The sequence below is a fragment of the Urocitellus parryii genome, chromosome 1, assembly GCF_045843805.1.
Source record: "Urocitellus parryii isolate mUroPar1 chromosome 1, mUroPar1.hap1, whole genome shotgun sequence".
Classification (NCBI taxonomy): domain Eukaryota; kingdom Metazoa; phylum Chordata; class Mammalia; order Rodentia; family Sciuridae; genus Urocitellus; species Urocitellus parryii.
In genome coordinates, this window is record NC_135531.1 from 270,647,433 (window position 1) to 270,674,501 (window position 27,069).

Consider the following 27,069-nt stretch of genomic DNA (forward strand, 5'->3'; position numbering starts at 1 on the left):
TGCACACCTCAGGAATGCTTCATGAATTCAGCTGGGTAACCTTGACTAATCAGCACCTATCGCACTGGAAAGGACAAGGAGGAACGTGAGTTAATTGGTTCCAGAGTCGCTCTCAACTTCCATTGTATTAAAATAATGGTATGAATGAAGTCAGAGTGGACATTTTCCTTTCCACTGATGCTGACTTGGCCGTACAAAAAAAGAGGCCATTTTGAAATAAAGTGTTCGTGTTTTCTTCTGTGCTGGCCCCAGCCACCTTTAACAATATTTTTAGGTATTAATTTCCTATAGTTATCATATGCCAAAATAACAGTTGTTTATGGAATTACTTTTAAGTGTTTGGGGAAACTATTAAATACACGCTGCTGTGGCTACACTCACAATTCCTAAATGGTAATGGAAGGACAGCTTAATTAGTTGAATATTTCAATTACTATAGAAACAATTTCTAGTATATTGGGTTTCAAATATCATCATGGTGAAAAACCATCAAATACACCAAAAATAAGAAAAAAATATATTTTTTTATTCCATAGACTGTCCTTTAACTCTTCCACCTAATACGATGAGCTTTGAGCCCAGCTGAATGCTTAGATTTCAGGGGTGTTCTGAAAGGCTCTGTGCTTTGAATCTGCAAACCCTTTTGTGGGATGGCCTGGAAACTAATCACTCTTCAGAAAACTCAGAATTTCCTCCCTTTAAAAAATACTAGTAATTGGATCCCCTCCTCCTCCTCCTCCTCCTCCTCCTCCTTCCCCTTCTCCTTCTGCTTCTCTTTCTTCTGCTTCTTCTTTTTTCTTAACTTAAAAATCCATACCTTCATTCCTTCCTTTATTCAGTGACTATTTATTGGGTCCTACTGTGCGCCAGGTATTATTCTAAAGATAAAATAGACAAAAATTTGGCTTTCCCCCATCCTAGTGGGGAACTCAGAAAGCAAACAACATAACATCTCACAGAGCAATTCAGGAATGAGATCTGAACACAGAAGAGATAAAGTCTCAGTGATGCTGAAAACCAGACTCAAAGAATACAGCACATTTTGGGGGAGCCAGTATTCAACCAGTTTGGTTAGTGTTGTGGACTGTCTGTGTGTGCCTCACCCCAAAAATTCTTATGGCAAAGCCCGAACTTCCAATGTGGCTGTATTTGGAGGTGAAGCCTCCAAGGAAGTAATCATAGTTCAATGAGGTCCTAAAGGTTGGGGCCCTGGTCCGGTAGGATTTGTCTCCTCTCTCACTCTCTTTGCCACATAAGGACACAGCTGTCAGCAAGCTGGGAAGAGACTTTGGCCACTAAGGAGATTCTGGAGGCTGGAGGATGCAAAGGTAGGAAATTATGCCTCAGATTCCCTGGAGTCTGCCGGGTCATGTCAGGCTGGCCACCTCCGAAGACCACGGCTCTGTCACCACCCCTTCTAGGATCCCACCCTTGCCCTCTCCCCTTACCCACCAGGCCTGAAAGCCACCATAGTGCCTCTTGGTTTCTTGCCCCTTGTCCTATGCTATTTCTTTTGGCTCCCCTATACCCTATGCACACCTTTAAAAATAGTCCCTTTATTAAACTCACCTCAAATTACTCAACTTGAGCATGCTTTATTTCCTGAAGAAACATTGACCCATATGGTCAAGAGAACAACCTCAGCTTCCCGAGGTGGGCACATCCAGATTCTTTACAGCCTATCGCTGCCAGCTGGTTACGTGGAACTGGGCAGGTCATCCCTTTCCAACTGGTTCTTGATTGGTAAAATGTGGATAACAATAGTGCCCACTTCTGAACGTTGCTGTGAGGATTCACACGTCAATCTGAGAGGCTTGGCACCATCTGGGATGCACAGGAAGTGCTCGATAAACAGCGGTCACTGAGAAGCAGCTGCATCCAGCTCCCTTGTCCCCATTGCTGTTCACCATCAAGCCAACGCCCATGATCAGCTAGTCACCACTTGGCCAATGCCCCCTCCTGCCTAGGAACATTTCTACAGCGGCTCTGTCAACTTCTGCGACGGTGGGGTTGAGGTCACACTGCCTCAGACTACACCTAAGATGAACAAGTTTGAGGAAACATCAGAAACAGAAAGGTCTCCCCTGAAGCAGGTCATAAGGCCCTCACTGAGAGGAGCCCTCCCTACACCCAAAGGAAAGGGATATCATTATCTCTAATGACAAAGGGACACAGAGGAATCTGAGCACACGAGGGGGGTCGGGGGGCTCCCCAAGTTTCCCAGTTTACCACCATTAGATGATTCTCTTTGCCTATTCTCTCTCTCCACATCTTATTAAAACACTCAGCTTTAACTGTTTTTTCAGGGCTTCATTCTCACATGTCAGAGCTCCTGTGTTGTGTAACTTAGATTAAGTAAAGGTATTTTCTTCTTTAGTTAACAGATGTTCGTTGTAGAAGCCCAAGACTCAAACCCATGACGGGAGGAAAGACCGTCTCCCCCCCCCCCACCACCATCATCCCTATCCAGGCTGGAAGGGAAAATGATGACACCAGTCATCATTTTCCCATCCAGCCTGCTGGCCTCCTGGTGGATCAGTCCAACACAAGAACAGCTTCCCACTCCTTCCAAAGTCAGCACCAACCCAGGAGAGGGAGGTCCAGATTCTCAGACCTGGATCTCCACAGGTTCCTGCTTGGCCTTCGTGCTCTTCCTTTCTGCACCGGCTGGTCCACTCCCATGGCTTCTCCTAGTACTCATATCCTCATGAGTCTAAATCCTTGTTCCTGGGGCTGGTCCACCGATCCACCCAGGCATTTCCACTTGGGTGTCCCCAGACACCCCAGATTCATCATGTCAAACTGAGCTCACGACTCCCCACCTCTTACGGTTTGGCCATGTGGTATCCCCCCAAAGCTCATCATCAGGTTATGGGAGCTGTAATATAATCAGCGAAATAGTCCATTTAATACGTTGATGATTTGAAAGTACTGGTGTACTGAGTGAAGACTTTTGGCAGGTAGGGTGTGGCTGGTCACAGGGGTATGACTTTGAGGTTTTACGTTGTCCCTGTCACCTGTCTCTGCTTCCTGGATGCCGCCAGCTGGGCAGCTTTCCTCTGCCACGCCCTTGCTCCACGATGCTCCGCTCACCTCAGACCAGAGTGGTGGTCAGCCAACGTGGACCGAGACCTCTGAAACCATGAGCCAAAATAAACTTTTCCTCCTCGAAATTGTACTTGTCAGGAATATTGGTCACAGTGACAAAATGCTGACCGACACCCCACCCCTTCCTTCCTCCTCTTCTCCCCTTGTTACTATACCTCACTTCCTCAAACCCCCAAGCCAACAACCTGGGGCATCATCACCCTTGACTGATTCCTCTCTCTCCTCACCTCCTCTCTGCTCATCCTATCCTTCAAGTCCTAGAGAGTTAAACTTCCAAAGAGCTTTTGAATCCGTCCTTTGATTTCACCACTGACCCAAAGCTCCCTCATCTGGTGAACTTCGAACACCTTCTCATTGGCCCCTCTTCCTAAACCTTTCTCTCCTGGACCACCAGAGCAAGCTCTGTGAGTTCATATTTGATGGTGTCACCAACTTCTGGACACAGAGCCAGATGCTTTACATGTGTTCAATCATTGAAGTATCCCAACAACTTCATAAAATCGATCCTATGGCCATCTCCCTGTTAAGATGAGGAGATGGAAGCCCAGAGCAGTTAGTTAGTCTTGTTTCAAGGAGACACAACTAACAGGGAACAGCTCAACCCAGAGAGTGCCTCCCAGGCTCTGGTAGGGGCCTTTGCCTCCTGTCTTATTTGCCTCTCTGTTTCTGCTTCAACACACTCTCACCTTAACCTTCCTCCTCATTGTCACCATCCCTGTAATGAAACATGCTTAAAACCCTTTGAGGGTCCCACTGTCTACCCTGCAGAAAAGAGCCCTAACTCCTGAGTGGGACAACCATCCTCAGGAGAACGGGCCTTCAGCTTTGCCCACCTGTTGGCAGGTTCCCCAACAGGCTGCATCGTTCTGCCTCTTCATCAGGAATCCCCTATTCCATGCCCTTGTCTGGCCCTCACCCCTATTTTGAATCTGGTGTCTCCGAGCTTCAGCTCTTTCCTAGAGATTGGACACATGCCCTCGAAAGCCCTCCCCAGGCCTCTGTGGGCCTCAGGGTGTTCACCACGCGTTACCACTACCCTAAGATGTCTGTCTTCGAAGGGGAAGGGCCACAGAGCTATTTGTTTTCAGATCTCTGGCCTGTGCCTGCCACATACTTGGTCTTTCAAAGCATGGGGAGTAAATGCACGAGTGAGTGGGAGGAACTGTGAAGAGCAAACACGAGAGGCAACTGACACAGCTGCGGACACTGATTTGATGAAACGCCCACACTGTCTACACTAAGTTGTTGTTGTTGTTGTTGCTTTAACCACAGAAAGGTTTCTAGCTTTTATAACTGCACAGCGTCTTTAGTTATCACACTTTCTGAGTGTACATTTAAGTTGGACCAGGCATGTGCATCATATCGGATTAGACAAATAACGCCACTATATTGGAGCGGTATTCTTTTTTAAAATAAATATCATCAAATAACTCTTTTTCAAAGTTAAACTTTATCCAATCAAATACAAATGCCACCCAGCCCTAGAACTGTTTTTATGGTTATGTATGTAAATCTGATCTTTGTGCAGGTTTCAAAAGTCTAGTGGGGAAATTTGTGAGAGAGAGACGATTGAACTGAAATGGAAACTCAAAACAGAATGTGTGTGGACAGACATGCCTACTTGTTATAACCAGAACCCAATAAAAGTTCACCTCCTCTATTGTTCAGGAACTTCCTCTGAGGAAGGGCTGGCAGTGTGTGCTATGGAGACCAATCACATATTAATCAGTTATTTCCTCTTGAACCAGACAAAAGGAGGTAAAATGCACCACAATTACAATGACAAAATAGTTTCCCTTCACATGGTTGAAAGAATTTGCTAAAGTTCATAGTAAAATCACCAGGTAGATAGTACACTTTGAAAAGAGAGTCTGCCTTTAATTTCATCAAAAAAAAAAAAAGGAAAGTTATACTAAAACTACAACTTTGTCAACAAAGCTACCTCCCAATATCTGCACACTCAGCTTTGGCAATCAGTCATACCAGAAATGCCTGAGAAAATAACAGTCAGGAGGCCGACATACATTGGAGGGATGTTCACTTGTGAAACAAAATTCAAACATGTTTCATCTATTATAGTTACAAAAGCCAGAAATTAACATATTTTCTGAGATTTTTCCAACAAGGGCTAACATACTTACTCCTAAATATTCAGTTTACCAGAAAAGTTCAAGCTCCAAGAACCCACTGCTGAGAAATCTGATGGTTCAAAGCCTTCCAGAGTGTTTCTCAGCAGAGAACCTATAGACTACAAAATGAGGAAGGTGCAACTCAGCAAAAGTCCTTTCTTGAATAATTCATCCAATGAATCCAGGCAGAAAAGAACTAAAATAGTTGGGAAGAGGCATATTCAAATGAGTGAGAGATAAGGAGGAAAAGTCATTTGGAGCTATAAGCACTGCCATTTTGTGTGAGATTGGTCCATCAAGTATCCAAGGGTTTGCACTGTGAATCTTTGTGACATTTTTCTCTATCCCCTGGGACCAGCCCAGTGCAAAACCACTTTATAGCAGAAAAGGGTATATAAGTGTCCTTTAACACTGAAGTCTTTTACCAGAACCACCATGGCCAATTGTTAAAAATAGTCCATGGCATAGCTGTAGGAATGTTTAAGGAGTCTAAACTCAGATTATCACCCTAGATCTAGAAGCATATTTCAGCTAAATATGAAACAAACAAACCTAACAAGCGAAAAATGCCCCCCAAAATGGCTGGGCTGTTACTGGAAATTTGAGACAATTTCAAGCATGGATGTTTGTGTGTCCAACTCTGTCTGGACCATCTGTAATGAGCACATCTTTGGGCAGATGGTCTACAAAGACACAGGGCAACATTCCAACCATCCTAAGGGAGAGTTCATTTCTCCTCCCCATGAATATGAGCTGACCTTATGGCTTGCTTCGGCCCATGACTACAGAAGTAGCCCTATGTGATTAGTACATGTGGAGATTTTTTAAAAAAAAAAAAACAGGTTCTCATTAAACTGCCCAGGCTGACCTTGAATTTACCATCCTCCTGCCTTAGCCTCCTGAGTAGCTGAGATTTCAGGTGTGCACCACTGAGGAAGTTTTTAATCTTTTATTTTTCCTCTGAAGATGTGATCATCTTTGTGTATGAAGTAAACTAACACTAGATTAACAGGAAAAAAAAAAACAAAACATAACAAATTTTATTCTGTGCCATGGAAGCCACACATACAATATGAGACTCAAAAGTGGGCTAGAGAGTTGCAGCTGTAGGATTTTAAGCTGCTGAAAGAAATAGGGATGTGCACCTGCTGGGAGGATCGGGTGGGAAGAATCTATGGGAGCTGAAGGGAAGCTTGCAAGGTGCGCAAAGGGTGTCTCCCAGGTAACAGTCATCAGAGGACCATCATCTCTGCCTGGACAAGGTGTCAGACCCCAATTTCTTCTTCCTGTGAAAATATCATTCCTGGGCAGATAGGGAGACATCAAAGAGAAAAGTGTTAGCCTGCATCTGTATTTAACATGGACAGATGTAAATTTCTTTTCACAAACAAAAAGCTTTTCAGAGCCATTCCTACATCTGCAGAGGGCTGCAGTTCCTTTGAATAACCAATTCAAAATATGCCAAAGGAATATATTTGTGGTGGGATATTTTGATCTCCCTCTCAAGAAAGTCCTGTATTTGCCCTCTTAGAAGACAGCCGCTGTGTAAAGAAGGTTGGGCTAAACTACTGAAGGATGAGAGGCCCTGGGGAGAAAGAGTAAAAGGAGAACAGGGACAAGAGAGACGCTTCCCAGGGGAAACCCAGAACCCCAGACCATGGCCATTCCTGAGGCCCCAACCTGTGAGTGAGGCCATTTTGGATCCTCCAGCCCCCAATAGCTTCTCCAGTGGACATCACAAGAGAGACAGTCAGATGCCTGTCACTAAGGACCTGTGGGGCCCTACCTGCATCCCTGACCCACAGGATCTGAAAAAAATAAAACAGTGGTGGTTTTAAGCCCACTTAAGCTTTGGGCTAGTGTGTCTCACAAGAATAGATGATTCATCTGTAAACTGCGTGCTTCACCTCACCCGTGAGGAGTTGTGAAAATGGGGGATTCTGCAGAGAAAGTGTGTAATGCTATGCCAGTACCTTAGAGGTAATGAACCCTGGGTTATCACTGCAATTATTGTATTCAAACGGAGGCTGGAATGACCAGCCAGAGAGGCTAAAAACGGAGGCTCTCCTTGCAGGTGGACAATGTTCCTCACATCCTCTGGGGCAGTTTTCTAGCCACATACTCAGGAGTTGCTGAACATTGAGCACACTTCCTGGTCCTCCTTGCTTCTGCTCTGAGTGCATTCTCAGAGTAGAAAACAGTGTCTTGGGTGGAGAAGTCCCAACTCCTTCTATGGAGGTCCCTCCTACAGGACTCTGCTGTAGGAGCAGCTCCAGAGAGTTTGTGGTTGCCCTGCTGGGGATGGAACCCAGGGCTCACACCTGCTAGGGAAGTGCTCTGCCTCTGAGCTCTGCCCCAGCCTATCCTGGACAGTTCTTAGTACAGTCTTCCAGAGTGACTCCCCTGCCATCTGTGAGGGACAAGGCTCCTAATTTGACCTCATGGCTAAATTGGAGCAGTAGGCATTTTAAAGGGATATGAATGGGCCACACAGAGACCAGGAGGGAAGATGGCAGCAGAGGACACAGGGTGCTCCTAATAGCAGTGACTGGAGCAGAACAGAGGCTCCAGGTTCCCTCCAGGAAGACACATAGGATGACTGCTCTGCCCACCCATCAGGATTCTTTATGGCGCCTGTGGAGGGTGCTGGGTTTCTGTGGAAAATAATGAGTCCTTATACTAAAACTCCATTGTTTTGCAATTAATATCTGGTTAATTTTATGTGTCAACTTGCCTGGGACGCAGGATGCCCAGGTATCTGGTTAAACAATATTTCTGGGTGTGTCTCCTGAGTGTGGGTGAGCATCATCAAACCATTGAGGGACTGAATAAAACAAAAAGAAGGAAGTGCCAGTCACGGTGGCCCACACCTATAGTTCCAGGCCTTAGGGAGGCTAAGGTGAGAGGATCAATTGAACCCAAGAGTTCAAGATCAGCCTAAGCAACAACAGAGATGCTGTCTGGAAAAAAACAAAAAATCGAGATGTCTTCTTCTTTATCCTCTCTCTCCCCACCCCCAACACTGAAGCTGATCTTTCATGGCCCTTGGACTGAGGTCTATATCATTGGTACTCCTGGTTCTCAGGCCTCCCTACCATGTGAACCATTCCTTATAAGTAATCTCATTATAAGTAATCTCATTATATATACTTGCATATATATATATATACATATACATATACATACATACATATACATACATATATATGCTATATATCCTATATCTACTTACATCTGTTTTTCTGGAGAACCTAATTCATAGTTACCCTTTCTCCTTCCTCTCCTCTTCCTTGTCTCAGTTTAAAGGATCTAAATAATCCGAGCAGTTGGGAGGGGCACTGCAGACACCCCATCTCCTTAATCAACCACCACCCACTCCAAATCAATGTACAATCTACACGAAACCAAGATGTATGCCCTGCAAATGAGCTTCCAGGCGAATGCTCTTAGAGCTGGCTGCCCCAGATCACTGCCTACACTGGAAATTCTGCAGCTGCCACAAAAGACACACTGAGTTTCTTTTGAACTTTGTCATTCTTTTTTCTTATTGGTCCCCTGCGTCACACTAAATTCCCACCCAGGGTCCAATGGCTCATTCATAGTAGCCCATTCCTTTTCTCTCCTAACCTCTCCAGCATGCTAAGGGCTCTGCCCTTTAGGGATTCAGGAACTGATTCCTATCCAGCCCAAGATCTTCCACATCCCATCTCTTTATCATCACTAGGACAGTCACAGTGATGCAAGAGTCACTGTGTTGGTGACCACAGCACACTGCCCCCCACTCTCACTCATGTGAGAGCTTTTTTGTCCATGGTCCCTCCCAGCTGCACCCCTCCCCCACACACTCCCACTCCAGGTCCTTTGAGATGTGCTCCAAACATCTGTCATATCCCAGTGCACTCCGTGTTATGTAATTGGAAAACCTTATAAATAGCATTTAGTGAGCACAGGCAAGTCTGAGCAGGTCTTTGCCTAAGAGGATTTAGTTATAAAATACCTAAAGGACTTCTTTATCATGTAAATTCAACCTTTGTCATGTAAATCCCATTATATGGTCCCTGAGAGTGGAATGAGAGCAATACTAACTTACTTACTATTTAATTATTCCCCCTTTTCACGATTGACCCCTGGGATGTAAGGATTTCTGGACCAAAAAAAAAAAAATAGCTTTTACTTTATTTCTGACATTCCAAAGCACCTTCACACCCTAGGAGAACTAGATGCTGAACTTGAGAATGACAAGACAAATATGAAAACATCCTAAACCAGAATAGATTTAAAAGGACAAGGAGTTCTCTGTGCAGTCCTACTAAGATCCCTATTCTCAGTCTTTTGTTTTGTTTTAATCCATTATAAATTTGATTACAGATGGTAACCAACTTCTTTATAAGGCAGCATGTAAATTTTTCTATTATTCTTAAATGGAACAGATCAGAACAAAGAAAATGCTAATATTTGAATTTGTGAATTACTGTCAATCTGATAAAACAGGAAGTGTGACTACAAGACATAGACACTATTATTTATGAAGTAGGATCTCTTCTCTATTATAAAAAATATTATTGAGTGCCTATTCAACCAGCAGCATAATTGCTACACAAATATTGTCATGAATAATAATTTTAGTGGTGACAATTATATTTAGGAATAGCTGCTCCCAGTGTACACAGGACTTTATATCATCTAATTTGCCCAACAATCCTGTTTAGCAGATGAAAGCAGAATCTCTGAGTCTTCCCCTTGGGGTCACAAAGCATTTAGTCACACAGGAGCTGAACTGATTTCTTTTGACCCCAACTTCCATGTTCTCCTACAGTTGCATTGAAAGGAGAGAAGATGAAATATCCTCAGTTTACAAAACACTTTGTAGGGTTCGTCATTTAAGTCACATACATTTCCCATCTTTGGCTTGCAAGCAATTATGCAATCCATTAAAGTGATCACTGTTGGAAGGGAGTTATTCACGATTTCCTTTCTTCACTTCTTAGTTCAAATGTGTTTCGGAAGCCTCCCCCGCCCCCATAATCTCCAGCTTACAGCTGTGAGGTAATGACTCCTCTACATCGTGTTTGCTTGTAGGGGACCTGCTCTGCGTGACATTTCTAGCTACCTAACCCACTCACTTGAACTTGAATTCAGTTGATTCGCAGCAAGATGTAAAGGGATAAGCTCTTCCCCACGGATTACATCCTACTCCTTAGAGTTGTTGAGGTTACTGGGGCAGATCCCCCCACCCCCAGTACCTGGAACCATTGTTCTCTAAGGTATTAATATGGCGAGTAAATGGCAGATTTACCATTTGAATTGTTTTCACTCTGTCGCGGGTCAGCACTACAGAGGGAGTGGACCAATGTGGCCTCGGTAACGCACGACCTGATCCAACGCAGGTTAGAAAGGGGGGTGGGGGATGCCGACACGTCCTGTCCGGGCGGGGAGTCCTCCGTGTCGCTGCAGGCTCGCCACTCACCTACCTGTGGCTTCACCGGCGACAGAGACTCTCAGCCCCTCCTACCTTTTCCTCTAACGTTAAAGGTGAGCTGGCCTCTCCGCTCACCTTTTAACACACAGGAGAAAAGAAAGTCACCCATAAGCGGAAAATCAGGAGGAGACCCAAGAGCGGAGTCCCGCAAACGGGGTCCGAGGAGACGACGGGGCTCGGCGACAGCTCGGGGGGACGGCCTGCCCGCGCAGGGAGAACGCGGTCAGCACCCGGGTCTCGTCCCCGCCAGGTCTCTCCGCGCTGGCCGCGAGGGCGCGGGGTCCGGCCGGGGGTGGCGGGGAGTGAAAGGACGGAGTTCCCGGGACTTTGCCTGTGGCGCAAAGTGGCGGCTGAGCTGGGAAAATGCGGAGAAGCGGCTGCGGGCTCAGGGAAGGCGGATTTGGGGAAATTAAAAACGCGAAGCCGAAGGCCGTGGGCGCCGAGTCAGGGACCCGACGACAGCGGGCCAGGAGACCCCGCCAGGGACCCGGGACCCGGGCGGCGACGAGAACGCGGCCCGCGAGCCCAGCGCGCCGCCCCGCAGCCCACGGACGCCGCGCCCGCACCTGCCGGCGGACGCTGGCACCGGCACGCCGCTTCCCTTCCCGAAGGGACGCAGCCACTGAAGCCCGGGGACACCAGACTGGCCCGAGTGCCCCTGGGCGGAGGCAGCCGCCGCAGACGCTCTGCGACGCCCTCGGTTCCCTCGGGTCTGGAATCCGCGCCACCTCCACCGCGCTCGGGTCACTGCCGCCCCGCCGCGGTCCCCACCTGTGGCCGACAAGCCCCTGGCTCGACTGCGGAAGCCACGTCCCCTAACAGCCAAGAACGTGCTGAGCCGGGGCCGCCTGAGGTCCAGCCAGGCCTACCTGGGGCCTTTGGGGAAGGGGCGCTCTCCCGGAAGGCTTCCAGGAGGACCGCAGCACAAATCACGAACTGAGACCCCCGCTGGTCCAAACTGAGCATTTCATTTTGGCCTCCTTTGTCCTTTCCATAATGATCCTTTTCTGACGATTCACGTGTAACTCCCCCTCTGCCATCTCATTAAGTGACACCGCTTTGGCTGTGACCCTCCTCGTCCCTAGAGCAACCTGTGACTCCTCCTGAAGGACACAGCTAGGTCCAAAGCTATGGCATCTCGCACAGGTGACCTTTCTTTCAGGCTGGTCTTTCCAGCCCCTCCACCAGCCCTCAGAACTGCCTACCGCCCGGATTCCTCCAGGCCGCCTGAACCCAGCAGGTAGCTTGAAGACCTCAGAGAAGTCGGTGGCTGCCTGGTGTTCGCTACCCCTCCTGCTGCCAACCCAGTCGGCTGGGCTCGGCTATTTTGCAGCTCACAGAATCTCCCTCCCCACTAAAAACCAAAAAGAGAATAAACATTTAAGAGTTCCAGTTTCATTTTAATGTTTTTCTATTCTTCTCTTGCTCTCCCGGCTGCACAAATTCTTACCGGAGGCCTTTGCCGCGTCTGGCTTGTGTGCAAGTGTCCTGTTAGGCTGGTCCCTTCTTCTGTTCTCCCTCTCCACTGCAGTAGGATCTGCTCAGTGGATCATGTCAGCTCCTGCTCCCCTCCCACCCAGGACAGGAAAGGACACATGCTGGTTTTCCTTAGCAGTGGAGGCAGAATGTGGTCTTCCAAAAGGATTTTGACTCTGGAAAACCATTTAAGAAAAAAATGTGAAACTTTCTTTTAAAAGTTAATCCTGGAATTTCCTTCCTCCATCTGCTCTCCTGCCAGGTGCAAGTATGACTCCAAGAAGCCCTCTAATCCTTGGGTTGCTTTCTTCTTCAACAAAGCCTTTTCTCTGAGGGGTCTCAGCTAGAGCCTGGTAGGCATCATTTCTGTGAGATGATCTCCAGTCAAATGTGCGCCAATCTGGAGACGGCTAGCTTTAAGAGTTACCTGTTTTATAAAGATAACCCTTTGATATCTTCAATCTATGGAAGGCACAGCTAGGCTCCTCAGGGTTATAAATTTTCTTAGAGTGACATCATGTGGTGAGGTAAGGACCACCCCACTTGTCTTTCAAGAGCCCATGTATTTTGAAGAAGATGAAGGAGGTGGAAGGTGGGAAGGGAGATGTCAAAAGCATGAACCCAAGTCAGAATTATGCATTTCTTTCTGGCTGTACCTCTCCTGTAGTTCAGAAGCCCCTGAGAAGGCTTATCCCAGCCGCTTGGGAGCTTGTGACAAGTTGGGAGGCTCTGCCTTTCTGAGAGAGGAGCCACTCACACAAGAAAGGGTGCCAGATCACTAGGGCTTTCTCTGCTGGCCCTTGAGAAACAAATTAGATGTTCCATTACAGATCCAATGCTTGTAAGGTTCAAGACAAATATGCATTTACAAAGGGTTGTCTGATCTCTAAGGTGCTATGTACACCGGGTTCTTAATTACTCTCTTGGACTAAAGACAGAAAGCAACCTTTTCCAAAGTACAGCCTAAGAATCAGTAGATGTTAGGTGATTCCAAGGGTTCCATGGTCAAACAGATAACAGATTAATCTTGGGATTCAGAAAACATTAACGGAGTGCCATGAGGGCCCCCTATGGTGTTAGAATACTCGAATGCCTTAACTGTATCAAAGTCAATATCCTGCCTGATATTGCAGTATAGCTTTGCAAGATGGTATTACTGCAAGAAACTGGGTAAAGGGTAAATGAAATGACTTATTATTACTTAAATTATATATAATGCACATGTATGTATTTTATATATAGCATTTTATTCATATGTGAATCTAATTATCTTAAAACTTTAAAAATTTTATTTTTTTAAATTAAAAAGTTTAAATTTAAAAGTTTTATTTATTTTTTAAAATTAAACAATTTACAGTATTTCTTTTTGTGTGTGTTTGGTTTTTTTTGGGGGGGATACCAACGGTTGAACCTAGGGGTGCTTAAACAATGAGTCACTTCCCCAGCCCTTTTTTTTTTTTTTTTTTTTTGAGACAGGATCTTGCTAAGTTGCTTACAGCTTCACTAAATTGCTGAGGCTGACTATGAAGTCAAACAACAACAAGTGCTGGCGAGGATGTGGAGAAAAGGGTACTCTTGTACATTGCTGGTGGGACTGCAAATTGGTGCGGCCAATTTGGAAAGCAGTTTGGAGATTCCTGGGAAAGCTGGGAATGGAACCACCATTTGACCCTGCTATTGCCCTTCTCAGACTATTCCCTGAAGACCTTAAAAGAGCATGCTACAGGGATGCTGCCACATCGATGTTCATAGCAGCACAATTCACAATAGCTAGACTGTGGAACCAACCCAGATGCCCTTCAATAGATGAATGGATAAAAAAAAATGTGGCATCTATACACAATGGAGTACTATGCAGCAATAAAAAATGACAAAATCATAGAATTTGCAGGGAAATGGATGGCACTAGAGCAGATTATGCTTAGTGAAGCTAGTCAATCCCTAAAAAACAAATACCAAATGTCTTCTTTGATATAATGAGAGCAACTATGAACAGAGCAGGGAGGAAGAGCAGGAAGAAAAGATTAACATTAAACAGAGACATGAGATGGGAGGGAAAGGGAGAGAAAAGGGAAATTGCATGGAAATGAAGGGAGACCCTCATTGCTATACAAAATTACATATAAGAGGTTGTGAGGGGAATGGGAAAATAAACAAGGAGAGAAATGAATTACAGTAGATGGGGTAGAGAGAGAAGATGGGAGGGGAGGGGAGGGGGGATAGTAGGGGATAGGAAAGGTAGCAGAATACAACAATTACTAATTGGGCATTATGTAAAATTGTGGATGTGTAACCGACGTGATTCTGCAATCTGCATTTGGGGTAAAATTGGGAGTTCATAATCCACTTGAATCTAATGTATGAAATATGATATGTCAAGAGCTTTGTAATGTTGTGAACAACCAATAAAAAAATAATAATAATAAATAAAAATAAATAAATAAATAAATTGCTGAGGCTGGCTTTGAACTTATGATCCTCCTGCCTTAGATCCCCAAGTCTCTGAGATTACAGGCATGTGCCACCACATCCAGTTTCCAGTAGCATTTTTAAGAGAAGCTAATAAACTGTGCAGATTTTTAATTTCCAAGAGGGAGAATGTTACAGTAGTTGGAGCCAGCCTCCAGGGTAACGGAGATGATCTTTTCCTCCTACTCGTATAGGCAACTCTCCACTGAATCAGGAATACCCAGTGTGACTAAGAGAAAACAGCGGCATCTGACCCCTGAGGACAGGTGAAAAAGATACTAAGGCAGCCATGTGGGCCTCTTGAAGATATATGATGCTGTGGGCTAGTATTTCAACTGGAGTTTTCACCTAGATCATACATGTAACTCGTCTATGACTTTTTCTTTTCATATTGTCCTGTCTTGGTCCCAACATTGTATTAGCCTTATAAACTTGGCTGGGCAACCTCCCCTTTCTTTTGTTTTTTTTAAAATATTTTTATTATTTTTTTTTTTTAGTTCTCAGTGGACACAACATCTTTGTTGGTATGTGGTGATGAGGATCGAACCCGGGCCGCACGCATGCCAGAGGAGCGAGTTACCTGAGCCACATTCCCAGCCCCTCCCCTTTCTTTTATACTCCAAAATGCTTTCAATTAAGATAACTGCTCTTGAAAGTTTTATAAGACCCTCTCTGTAAAATCATCTGACCTGATATCTCTTTTGAAGGGCTAAGGAATATGCCAGACTATACTGATTAATACTTGAATTTCTGTCATGGTTATTGATTTTTTAAATTTAATTAATTTTGTATTTATATATGACAGTGAAAGCATTACAATTCTTATTACACATATAGGGCACAATTTTTCATATCTCTGGTTGTATACAAAGTATATTCACACCAATTCGTGTCTTCAAACGTGTACTTTGGATAATAATGTCCATCACATTCCACCATCATTTCTAATTCCATGCCCCCTCCCTTCCCTTCCCACCCCTCTGCCCGATCTAGAGTTTGTCTATTCCTCCCACGTTCCCACTCCCTACCCCACTATGAATCAGCCTCCTTATATCATTCAGCATTTGTTTTTGGGGGATTGGCTAACTTCACTTGGCATTATCTTCTCTAATTCCATCCATTTACCTGCAAATGCCATGATTTTATTCTTTTTTATTGCTGAGTGATATTTCACTATGTATATATGCCACATTTTTTAATCCTTTCATCTATTGAAGAGCATATAGATTTGTTCCACAGTTTAGCTATTGTGAATTGTGTTGCTAAAAACATTGCTGTGGCTGTGTCCCTGTAGTATGCTGGTTTTAAGTCCTTTGGGTAGAGACCAAGGAGAAGAATAGCTGGGTCAAATGGTGGCTCCATTCCCAATTTTCCAAGAAATCTTCATACTGCTTTCCATATTGGCTGCACCAATTAAAATAAAGTTGATCACACAGTGAAGATAGTAAGAAACCATGAACAGGAAATACAAGAATTATGGTTATTGATTTTATTAGAATTTCTTTGAAGTTTTGGATCAGTTTTGAAGTTCATTTTTTATGAAAAAAATAAATACATTTAATCAAAGTTTAAAATGTTTACAGGTGGTTTTAAAAAATCCCTACATCATAATCAGGTGTTGTGACTCCTAGTCATAATCCCAGTGACTTGGGTACTGGGGAGACGAGGCAAGTAACTTAGTGACAGCCTGTCCCAAAATAAAAAATAAAGAGGGCTGGGGGTTCAGTGGTTCAGTACTTGCCTAGCATGCCCAAGGCCCTGGGTTCAATCCCTGTATTACAAAGAAAATAAAACAAAACAAAACAAAAACCCATCAAATCTACAGTTATTCTACAGTTATTCTCTTTTTTGTTGCTATTGTTCCAAATATTTTTCATGTGTGAATGTCTCTATCCTCTTATTATTTTCATATCTTAGCCCCAAACCCCCTCCTATTCTTTTTAAATTACTTTCTTCTGCCTTTTATTAAAGTTTTATTCTTTTGGTAACTTCTGAGTTGAATGCTTTATTTACTATTTTTCAATATTCCTTCTTCAAAACACACATTTAAGCCTATAAAAGGCATTACTAAGCAATGTTTTTGCTGTGCCCCACAAACTTTGATACACAATACATTTATTATCATTCTGTTCTTAAATATGCTGAAATTCCTATTGTGATATCTGTTAAAATTAATCCATAAATTATTCAGGAGTCTATTTTAGAATTTCTAAAGGTGTGTGAATATTATTTGATTAGTACTTAATGTGCTTTGCTATTTTTTCATTGTTGATTATTGAATTCTTATCTCATTTCAATGTGGCCAGAGAACGAATATGGTCTTTGTTATATTTGGTTTTTTGGCCTTTGATTTTTCATATTTTTTCTTTTTCTTTACACAGTTCTTTTTTTATTTAGACAGGCTCTCATAAAGTTGCCCAGGCTGACCTTAAATTTGTGATCACCCTGCCTGAGAAGTTGGGATGCATAGGCCACCATACACGGCTTTTCAGAGTTTCATCAATTTTTAAGTTTTTTTTTTTAATATTTAGTTTTTAGCTGTACACAATAGTTTAATTTTGTTTATTTTATGTGGTGCTGAGGATCGAACCCAGGGCCTCAAATGTGCTAGGCAAGCACTCTACCACTGAGTCACAATCCCAGCCCGAGTTTTTTTTTTTTTTTTTTTAAATAATTGACATTATCTGTTAATTTTATTTATTATCTTTATATACTTTTTTTAAAAAATCAGTGTCTCGTTGAGTGTCTCCCCAGATGATTATAGGATATATAGATATATTTTCCCTGTGTAATTTTTGTCTTCTAGATTTTAAGGCTATTTTTTGGTACATAGAAGTTCGTTCATGCTAAATGTTCTTACCATTAAGTTCTTTCTTTACTGATTTAATGTTTTTTCTATAAAAAACATTAAATCAGTAAAGAAAGAAATTTTATTTTGTCTGAAACAGATGTTACTATTCTAGCTTTTTAGGATTGTTATTTAATTATTATTTGCAAGGTAGGAGTTCTTCTAACCCTTTAGTTTCAATTTATCTTGATGGTTTCATTTTATATGTATCTTCTGTAAGAAGACTGTCTCCCCAAATTCACAAGCTGTAAATTCATCAGTGCTGTGATGGTATTAGCAGGTGGGGCCCTTTGGAAGGTGATCAGGTCATGAAGGTGTAATTTCTGTCCTTAGAAAAAGAGGCCCCCCAAATATGCCTTAGTCCGTGAGGACCCAGCCAGAAGGCTTTATCTAGAAATCAGCAAGTGGTCCTCACACAATCTTCTGGTGTCTTGCCTTGGACTTTGCATCCTTGAAAACCTTGAAAAATAAATATGCATTGTTCATAAACTTCCAGTACTTTGTTATACTAAGCTGAATGCACTAGAACATTTTGACAAGATTTCTGTCCTTTAAATTTTTATCATACAGTCTCTCCTTTTTTTTAAGTTCAATTTATTCTATTTAAAAAATTTGAATTCCTTGTTAATTGAAAATAACTTGTCCCTCTTGGTTTTGACCTTCCACTTACCTTCATTTATCTTTGCTGCTTTTTCTCTCCTTTTCCTATAGTCTATTGACTATCTCGACCCTTTTTGTTGTAGAAGCTATTAATAGGGTTTGTATTTTTCAACTATTTTACCTTTTGTTATTTCATATACAGATCATATGCTTTTCTAAATACCTAGAATGCTCTATAATTTTATTTTTGTCCTGAATGACAACAGGCCTGTTAACATACTTTAACTGGGCATTCACGTGTCCTCCATCGTTTATTGTTATCTAGAGTTTGTTTTGCTCTTGAAGCAAACCAGAAATGGAGATTTCTTTTTACAGCCAACAGTTTATAAACATTAGTTTTACACTCTATCACTTTCTGTGCTTCCCCTTTTTGCCTCCCTCTAGGCTCTGTTTTAATTCCAGCAAAGTATATTCTTTCACCCTTGCTTTAGTGAGGGTCTTTGTTTGGAGCTCGATTTGTAACATTGCATTTTAGATCAATTTGTGGTCCATGAAATAATTTACTTTCTTTTTGAACCAGACTCTACTTTAACAGTTGACCTTTTTTTAATGGCCAGTCTTTGCTGTGGGTTTCAGGTGAGGGGGATGAATTAAAAGGTTAACTGATGAAGTCACCGTGGGTAGAAATCAGAATTGACTGACAAGTTCCTGATCCTCAAAGGGAAGGACCAAAGCAGTGTAAAGGAAATTTGCCTGAAAGGGGATTTTCTTTTAAGCTATGTGCATATGCAAATTTCAGAAAGTATTTGGCTCTTTTAAGCTTTCTTAATATTTTTTTATTGGTTCAACTCACAGCCATATTGGGATGATAATGCTTGTGTGCTGACCCCTGGTGGATTCAGCAAGTGCCTATTTATGACCATTTTTAGCGATGGGATAGATCTTATTCCCAAGAGTCACAGACTCAAATGCCTCCAGAGGCCAGGCAGGTTCTTTCAATGAGTCAGGTAACCCTGGACATGATAACAAGTCATGATCTCAAGTATGGCAGCACTGGAGAACATGGGCTCTGACAAAGCCATTAAAAAAAAAAAAAAAAGCAAGCAAGAAAGAAAAATGTTGGTCAAACACACACTTACACATAGGTGAAATGAAGAGTCAGAGCCTCATTGAACCAATCAGTTTGACTCAAATTACCTTATTTAAGCTATACACAGATTAGGCTCTGACAAGGTCACACTCATAGCTTGGTTTGTAAATTAAGAAAGAGTGCTCTTCCCATGATCTGTTCTTACTTTCCAAAAATGGAACAAAAACTCATCAGTGGATCGTGGGCTATTTTAATAAAATAATTAGACATTTACCAATTATACCCAATGGGGGGAAATATTTTTTAACATCAATTCATGTATTATTTCTGCATCTTAAGTAAAAAAAATTGTGCTATTTGTTTTTTAAATGCTTTTTTTAGTTGCAAGTGGACACAATAACTTTATTTTATTTTATTTACTTATTTTTATGTAGTGCTGAGGATCAAACCCAGTGCCTCACACGTGCTAGGCAAGAACTCTACCTACCAAACTGAACCACAACCCTAGCCCCCATTTATGTTTTTTATTATTTGGGATTTTGTATAGCAAAATTATCTACTTTAAAAGGAACTTTTATTTTAAAAATTTTCTTGGCTTTTTCATGTAGTCAAAGTTGAAATATTTAAAACCAGAAACAAATCCAGATATTCTATATTTTTAGCTGACAAGCATAATTAAAGTGGATCACATAGAAAAAGCAAGAGCAGTGGTATTCTGAAATCAATCAAATCCTTTATTTTGTTCAATTCTCAAAAAAAAATCTGAATTATATTGTTAATTAATTTTAATTGTAATTTTTGAAAGACATTTATCTTCCCTCTCCCAATTTACCCCCCAGGTTTAAACTTACCTATCCAGTTCTTTTTCCAATACCTGTCTGATGTCTTTCATCAATACTTCAGTGGGTTCTTATTATCTATCATGTTAAATCTCAAATTTTCCCAACAGGTCTCCACTATCATTCTCCATATTTTAAACACCACCATATTTCTGGTCTGCATTGTACTACTTAAGAAAATCTGTCTGCTCTTCTCTCATGTGAAGCATTGCCTGCTCCTGACCTTTGGCCTTCCCCTTGATCCACATGAGCACAAGGAAGTGAGGTAAGCATCTCATCCAACCTTTAGTCCTGTGAAAATGGGGTTCTCAGATCTGTTTTCCCCTCATTCACCACCAAATTTCATTATGTGGTCCCAATCACAACTATTCAAGTTCCTGACAAAGATTTATGGTAGCACAGCATAAGAAACTTGAGGAATCCTTTTTTCCCTTTCTTTGCCTTCTCTTTTTTTCTTTTCCTTCTTTCCTTTCTTTCCTTCTTCTTCTCCCTGCCCCCAAATGGTACTGGGGATTAAACCACTGAGATATATCCCCAGTCCTTGGGTTTTGAGATCCTCCTGCCTTAGACTCCGAAGTAGCTGGGATTACAGGCATGTGCCACCATGCTGAAATCAGGAATCTTTTTTTTTTTTTAAATACATACGTGCATGTGTGCATATATATACACATATATATGCACGTCATATATTTTTGATGGCTTGAAATAATTAAGAGGAATTACAAAATTTCAAATACAGTAAAGAAATTCTTATATAGTTCAATGATTCAAAAGTATTTCCATTTTAAAAAATAACATGAACATACAAACTTTCACCTGTACCAATGCCAGCTACCACTACATTTACATACAAATTTTAACTGATTTCTAAGACAGTGTTTTAAAATTTTAGTGTGAAATAGAAAACTGTGTGTCTACTGTTAATTGAAAATTATCAGGCCTACCCCATAGAGGTAGGCCTTATTCAGTAGTATGGGGAGAAGTCCAGACATTATGGTTTATTTTATCAAGTAGGGCTGATTTCTGTGCTATAAGAAAATACCGGAAGCTGAGTAATTATTTAAATAAAGAGGTTTATTTAGCTCACAGTTTTGGAAGCTGAAAGATGGGCAGCCCCATCTATTACCTCTGGAAAGGACCCCATTGACTGAATCATAACATGGTGAAGGCTTCAGAAAGGGATCAGCTGTTTGCAGCAGACCAAGTCAATGGGTGGACTTGCTCTCTTAAGAGCTACACTAATGTCATCTGAGGGTGATGCCCCAATGACATGATTACCTCCCAGTAGGCCATACCTAGGGACCAACTTTCCAGTACATGCACCACTGGGGGAAATATTAACCCATATCCAAACCACAGCAGCAAGCATCATATAGTCAATTCCAAGAAAAGCAATTCAGGGATGACCCTTTGATAAACAGTACTGTGAAGAATATTTTTTCTCCAAATAATGTACCCCCTTTCCTAGTCCATTATTAATGATGTGCTTATTCCATAACTAAAATTATGAAAATATAAATACAAAAATCTTGAATCTTACCAAAAGAAAAAAAAATTCTGAGACAGGGTCTGACATGTTGCCCAGGCTCATGGGCTCAAGTGCCTCAGCCTCCCAAATAGCTGGTACTACAGGTACATGACACCATGCCCAGCTTGAATCTTACCAATTTTTTAATTTTTAAAATATGTTTTCAGTTTTAGTTTATTTTAATTTTAGATATCAATTACAATTCTCTAAATAGGTTTTCATTACAGTAGACTTGTCACAGCAGGCTGAGCAAAGCTGACCTCTGGAAAAGTGGAAAGAGGTTGGAAGTCATGAATCACTGGGACTCTACTGTACTGCTTTGAGCCTAAGTGACTCTGAGTGAGGCCACTATAAACATGGTTTCTTTATGCTATTGGAATGAAAGAGTTTGGAGATAGTGTTTGCAAAACACAGGTTAGCTATTGGAAAGTATGACACGTAGGGCTGTAAGATTGTACAAATCTAAGCCATCTTAAGCCACTGCCTTCATTTTACATATTAGGCAAACAAAGCAAAACTCTAGGAACCCCAAGTTCTCTCTGTGTATGTACATATGTGCACACATGAGGATCAAACCCAAGGTCTCATGCATGACCAAGCATTCCACCACTGAGTTATTTACATCTCCAGCCCCTTAAGTTTTATTCTGAAACAGGGTCTTGCTAAATAGCTCAGACTGGCCTGGAATATGCTATCCTCCTGATTCAGGTCCTATTGAGGTTTGGATATGAGTTGTTCCCCAAATCTGTTAGTATAGTCATGTTGGAGGTGAAATGATTGGATTTCGAGAGCTGTAACCTAACTGGTCCATCCTAGTTTGAATGGACTAAATGGGTAGTAACCCCAGACAGGTGGGGTATGGCTGCAGGAGTTAGCTCACTGGGGTAGTGCCCTGGAAGGATGCATCTTCCTGTGGCCTCCCCCTTTCGGCCTCTGAGGTAAGCCCATTCCTTCATCTCAAATTTCTGCCATGAATTTCAGTCTCATCTTGAGCCTAGAGCTGTGATATCAATGGACCATGGTCTAAACCTCTGAAACTGGGAGCCAAAATGAACTTTTCCTCCTCCTAAGTTGTTCATGTGAGTTATTTTGGTCTCAGTGAGGAAAGCTGACTAACAAAGGTCCCAAGTAGCTGGGATTATAGGTGTGCACTTGTTGAAACCTAAGATCTTATTGAGTCCTATTTATCATCACAAGCCTATGCCCAATGCTTGAAACATAAGTATTAAATAAATAAATCAGATTTGTTGTATGAATAGTAAAAACTAAGTACCAGATTTTCTAACTCCCGGATCCAATACCAGACACGGAATAACACAACCTGACCCCCGCATGACCTTTAAACTTAGTTGTTACAACTGGACAGTTTTCCTCTGTCTTTACCAACACTGACTCTCAATTTCTGTAATTGTTTCCATTTTATGGTCATTTCGATCCTAATTGTTCCTTTTGATTAATGACATTGAGAAATGTTTCTTATGTTTATTGGGGAATCATCTTTCTTCCTTTAATTTGGACTATAACTCCTACTGTATTCTAGCTCTCAAGGTTGCTGTCAAGATGTACATGTCATTCTGATTTTTTTTATATGAAATTCCTGCTCTGTCTGGAAACTTGTAGGCCCTTTCTTAGTTCCTTGAAGGGTGAGTTGGAAGAGGTGGGTCACTGGGGGTGTGCCCTGGACTACCCTGAACTGGAGCATTCATGATGATGGATCTGTTTGTTGAGCACTTACCAGATCCAATCTGTGTGAAAATTCATGTCATTTAGTAATGACTTTTTAAAATTATTTCCTTGATAATAACCTTCCTCTCACCTCTGCTCCCTTTCTCCCATCCTGGAATTCCCTTTATGTACATATACAATCTCCCAAAGCAGTCCTTCATCCTCTTTCTCCCCACTTTCCAGCAAATTTCTCAACTTTCTAAGAACTCTTCTTTATTCTTGAAATATCCTTTCTGTAGAGCATCCTGTTCTTGCTTCATTTATATCTTGGTCTTAGTCCTCTGAAGATACTGACAGTTGTTTTGAAATTTCCTTCTCTTCTCTGTGTACCTTCCAAGTGACTTCTCCTTGTCTTGGTTTCTCATATGAAAGTTATCAGGATCAAAATGGAGTCACTTGTGTCAACCCTAACAAAATAAATAAATAAAGCCAGAGGTTATGAAAAAATGGCTCTCATGCATGATTGCTTGGTATCAGTAACTATTACAAAAGACTCTGCCAGAACCACAACTGTGCGCGCGCGCGCACACACACACACACACACACACAAATACTTCCACAAAGACATCTGCCCAACAACTGTTTAATCTTGGATGGATGCCACCCTTATTGTTAACCCTTGCAGCCAAGGAATATTGTTTCAAAATATTTTATGTAATCCTCATCTTTCCTTTACAGACTTCCCTTACCTAAACCTCCTTCAATATGTACAAAGTGTACTGTGTTATATGTATTCCCATTCTAATGCTGTGCTGTTTCCAGAGAAGCTTAGTTGACCTTTAGAGGTGTCCTCTTTGTGTTATTTAGGTTAATGCTCAGATGCTCTCCTCTTTGTTAAGATATATAACCAAGGAGCAGATTCCATTCTGGAAGCTCTGTTGGGAAGAGGACAATAAGCTTCATTTTAATGTATTGACTTCCATTTATCTCCTTTTTCAGCAGAATATCTCACCCTCAACTTGTTTTGAACCCAGTTTTATTCTCTCCAAGAAGGTCCATAACTCCAGTTCAGTTTGGGGGGTGAGAAGGAGCCAAGTGAAAGGCTGTGTGGGTCTATGAAGGGGTTGTTGAAATTCTCTCTTCTCAAAATGACTGGCAACCAACTTCTCTGGTCTTCAACTTCACCTTTTTATCCCCCTTTAAAAAATCTATTTATTCCAATTTGTTACACATAACAGCAGAATGCATTTCAATTTATAGTACACATAGAGCACAAGTTTTCAATTCTCTGGTTGTACACAAAGGAGAGTCACACCATTCATGTCTTCATGTATGTACTTAGGGTAATGATGTCCATCTCATTCCACCATCTTTCCTTCCCCCTACCCCCTCTCTTCCTCTCCCTCCCCTTTGCCCTATCCAAAGTTTCTCCATTCCTCCCATGCTCCCCCCTCGTCCACTTTCATCAGTACTCGACACACTGATGGGTTCTGAGGTCCCATGTGTGGCTGCTGCTTATCTTTCTCCACTGCCAGCTGAGAAGCTGAGTCTAGGAACTGCTTTGCCAATAGCAGCTTTGGCTACTGTTCTCCCACCATCTCTGTCCTTGAGGGTTACTTCAAAAGCACTCAAGCAAAAATTCCTTTATTTTTATTTTTGTAGGATTTTGTCATGTGTCCAATCAGACAACTTTAAAAACAATGGTCTCCATTTAATCTTTCAGATGACTTCAGCTACACATGTGTCTGCAATCCTATTCACCTCGACCAAAGCCCAGAATCTTGGTTTTATCCATCTCTTCCACTTTTGCTTACTTATAATAATGAATAATACTGTCTTGATTTGCTTTGTGGCTTTTTTTTTTTTTTGGAGGCTTGGATTGAATGCTTAATTTTCTTCAGCATATAGTTACAACCAATTCCACAGTTTTCTAAATTTCTATTGTCATTCAATGCTAAAAAGGTAGGGGTTTCGATTTTGATTTCTTTTCTACAGGAGTTAGTTTTTCTTTTTGTTTTGTTTTAGAAGAGCAGTCTTTAAGTTTCCTAATGGAACTAGTTTTTATTATCTTTTTATCTATTAATGTATACCTTGTTTCATTTCCCAACAAGAGAAAGTAGGCCTATGAGAACTTTATTAAAATGTTTTTTATATTATTCCACTTTTATTATGAAAATTTACCACCTGTCAACTTTCTAGATAACCTGATGGAAATCATTTAGACTTCACTGTAAAATTTAAGTAACATAGCACAATGTTTTTAAAAACATTGATATGCTTTTCTCTTCTGCCTTTCCACAAGAATCCAAGGTGTTCATCTGCCATCAAAGAGATGTTGGAAAATGAGACGGATTAAGATTCCTTTGTAGAAAAGAAACATAATGATGAACAAAAAGCTTTCAGTTTCTGACATTTAAATGGCATTTTACAGTAGGACAATAGGCGAATAAGCTTGAAAGTCAGTTGGAAACAAAGAAATGCCTCAATTCCTTTGCTTCTACTCAGTATAGCAAGCGCTGGGCTTGAATCAAAAGGATGTAGAATTCCTGCCAGAATCGTAGTAAAGAATCTTGTCTGCTATAAGGGTTCAGCCAGAAAGGCTGGAATCCAGAGAGGCAGAGGATATCCAGCTGAGGAGCACAGGAAAAGTTTGTCCCTTTTGGTCCTGTGGAGGTGATTGGAAGAGCAAGAGAAAGAGGCGGGACATAGGAGTAAGAAGTCAAATGGGTGTCTGTTTCTCTGGGAGACTTGACCTGGTGAGGCAAACTGATGGCAGCGAAGCCTCTACTTAGCTGGGATCTGAAGGTGCCTGAGGGCAGCCCTATTCTAACAAGGAAGGCCCCAGTGCAACCAACATGGTGGGCAGTGAGTGTAGTCACATACCACTAAATTTGTGGCCCCATCTTTGTGCAAACCTAAGAGGTAGGAATGTTAGACTGACAAGCTGCAGTAGGATAGGGCGTGGACTACATGAGTGGCAACAGAAGGAAGCTGTGGCTGGGGCTCTGCAGGTTGAGCACCTTCAGTAAGAATGCAGGGGAGGCAGACTGAGCCCTGATAGAGCCTAGAAAAATGATCTCTGAATTTATCCCTTCCAGAGGCCAGATGCAGACACCAGCAGGATGCCAGAGTAGACTGGACCATGGTCGTTCAGCAGATTCCAGCCATTTTGTACCCAAGGACCAACTTGAGATCAACACATTCCTTTTACTCCCAAATGATCCAAGACTCTGTGGACCTCATTACCATGTGCCAGCTGTCATGCTGGTCAGAACAAGGGAGGTAGAACGAAACCCCAAGATGGCACAGTCATGTCCCATAAGCTAAGTCTAGAAACTGTATAAGTTATTGTTTTAAATCATATTGGCATAAAACTAACCAGATAAAAAATTTAAAAATTTCCCACAACTCAGCAGATAGGGGTTTTACATGAGTTCAGAATTAAAAACAGAACTTCTCACTTAGGAATCTTGTTAAAGATTCTGATTCAGTAGTTCTGGGATGAAGCACGAGTTTCCTTGCTCATTATCACTGTGATATTTTGTCTTTCACTTGCTCACATTTTTAAAATTCAAATTTGGATTCAAATTTGTCTCTGGATGGAGAACTTCAGTCATACTTTTTAGAAAGTTATATGGCTGGTCTGAAGACATCTTTTTTTTTTTTTTTTTTTTGTCTTTTGTCTTTGGCCATGACCCAGTTTGTCTGGTATAGAATTCTTAGAAAACATTTTTTCTTCCTCAGAATTTTGCCATCATTGCTCTATGTTGCACTTGGCATTTGGTATTGCAAATGATAATTCTGATGTCAGTCCAATTCCCTCTCCTTTGTAGGAAGA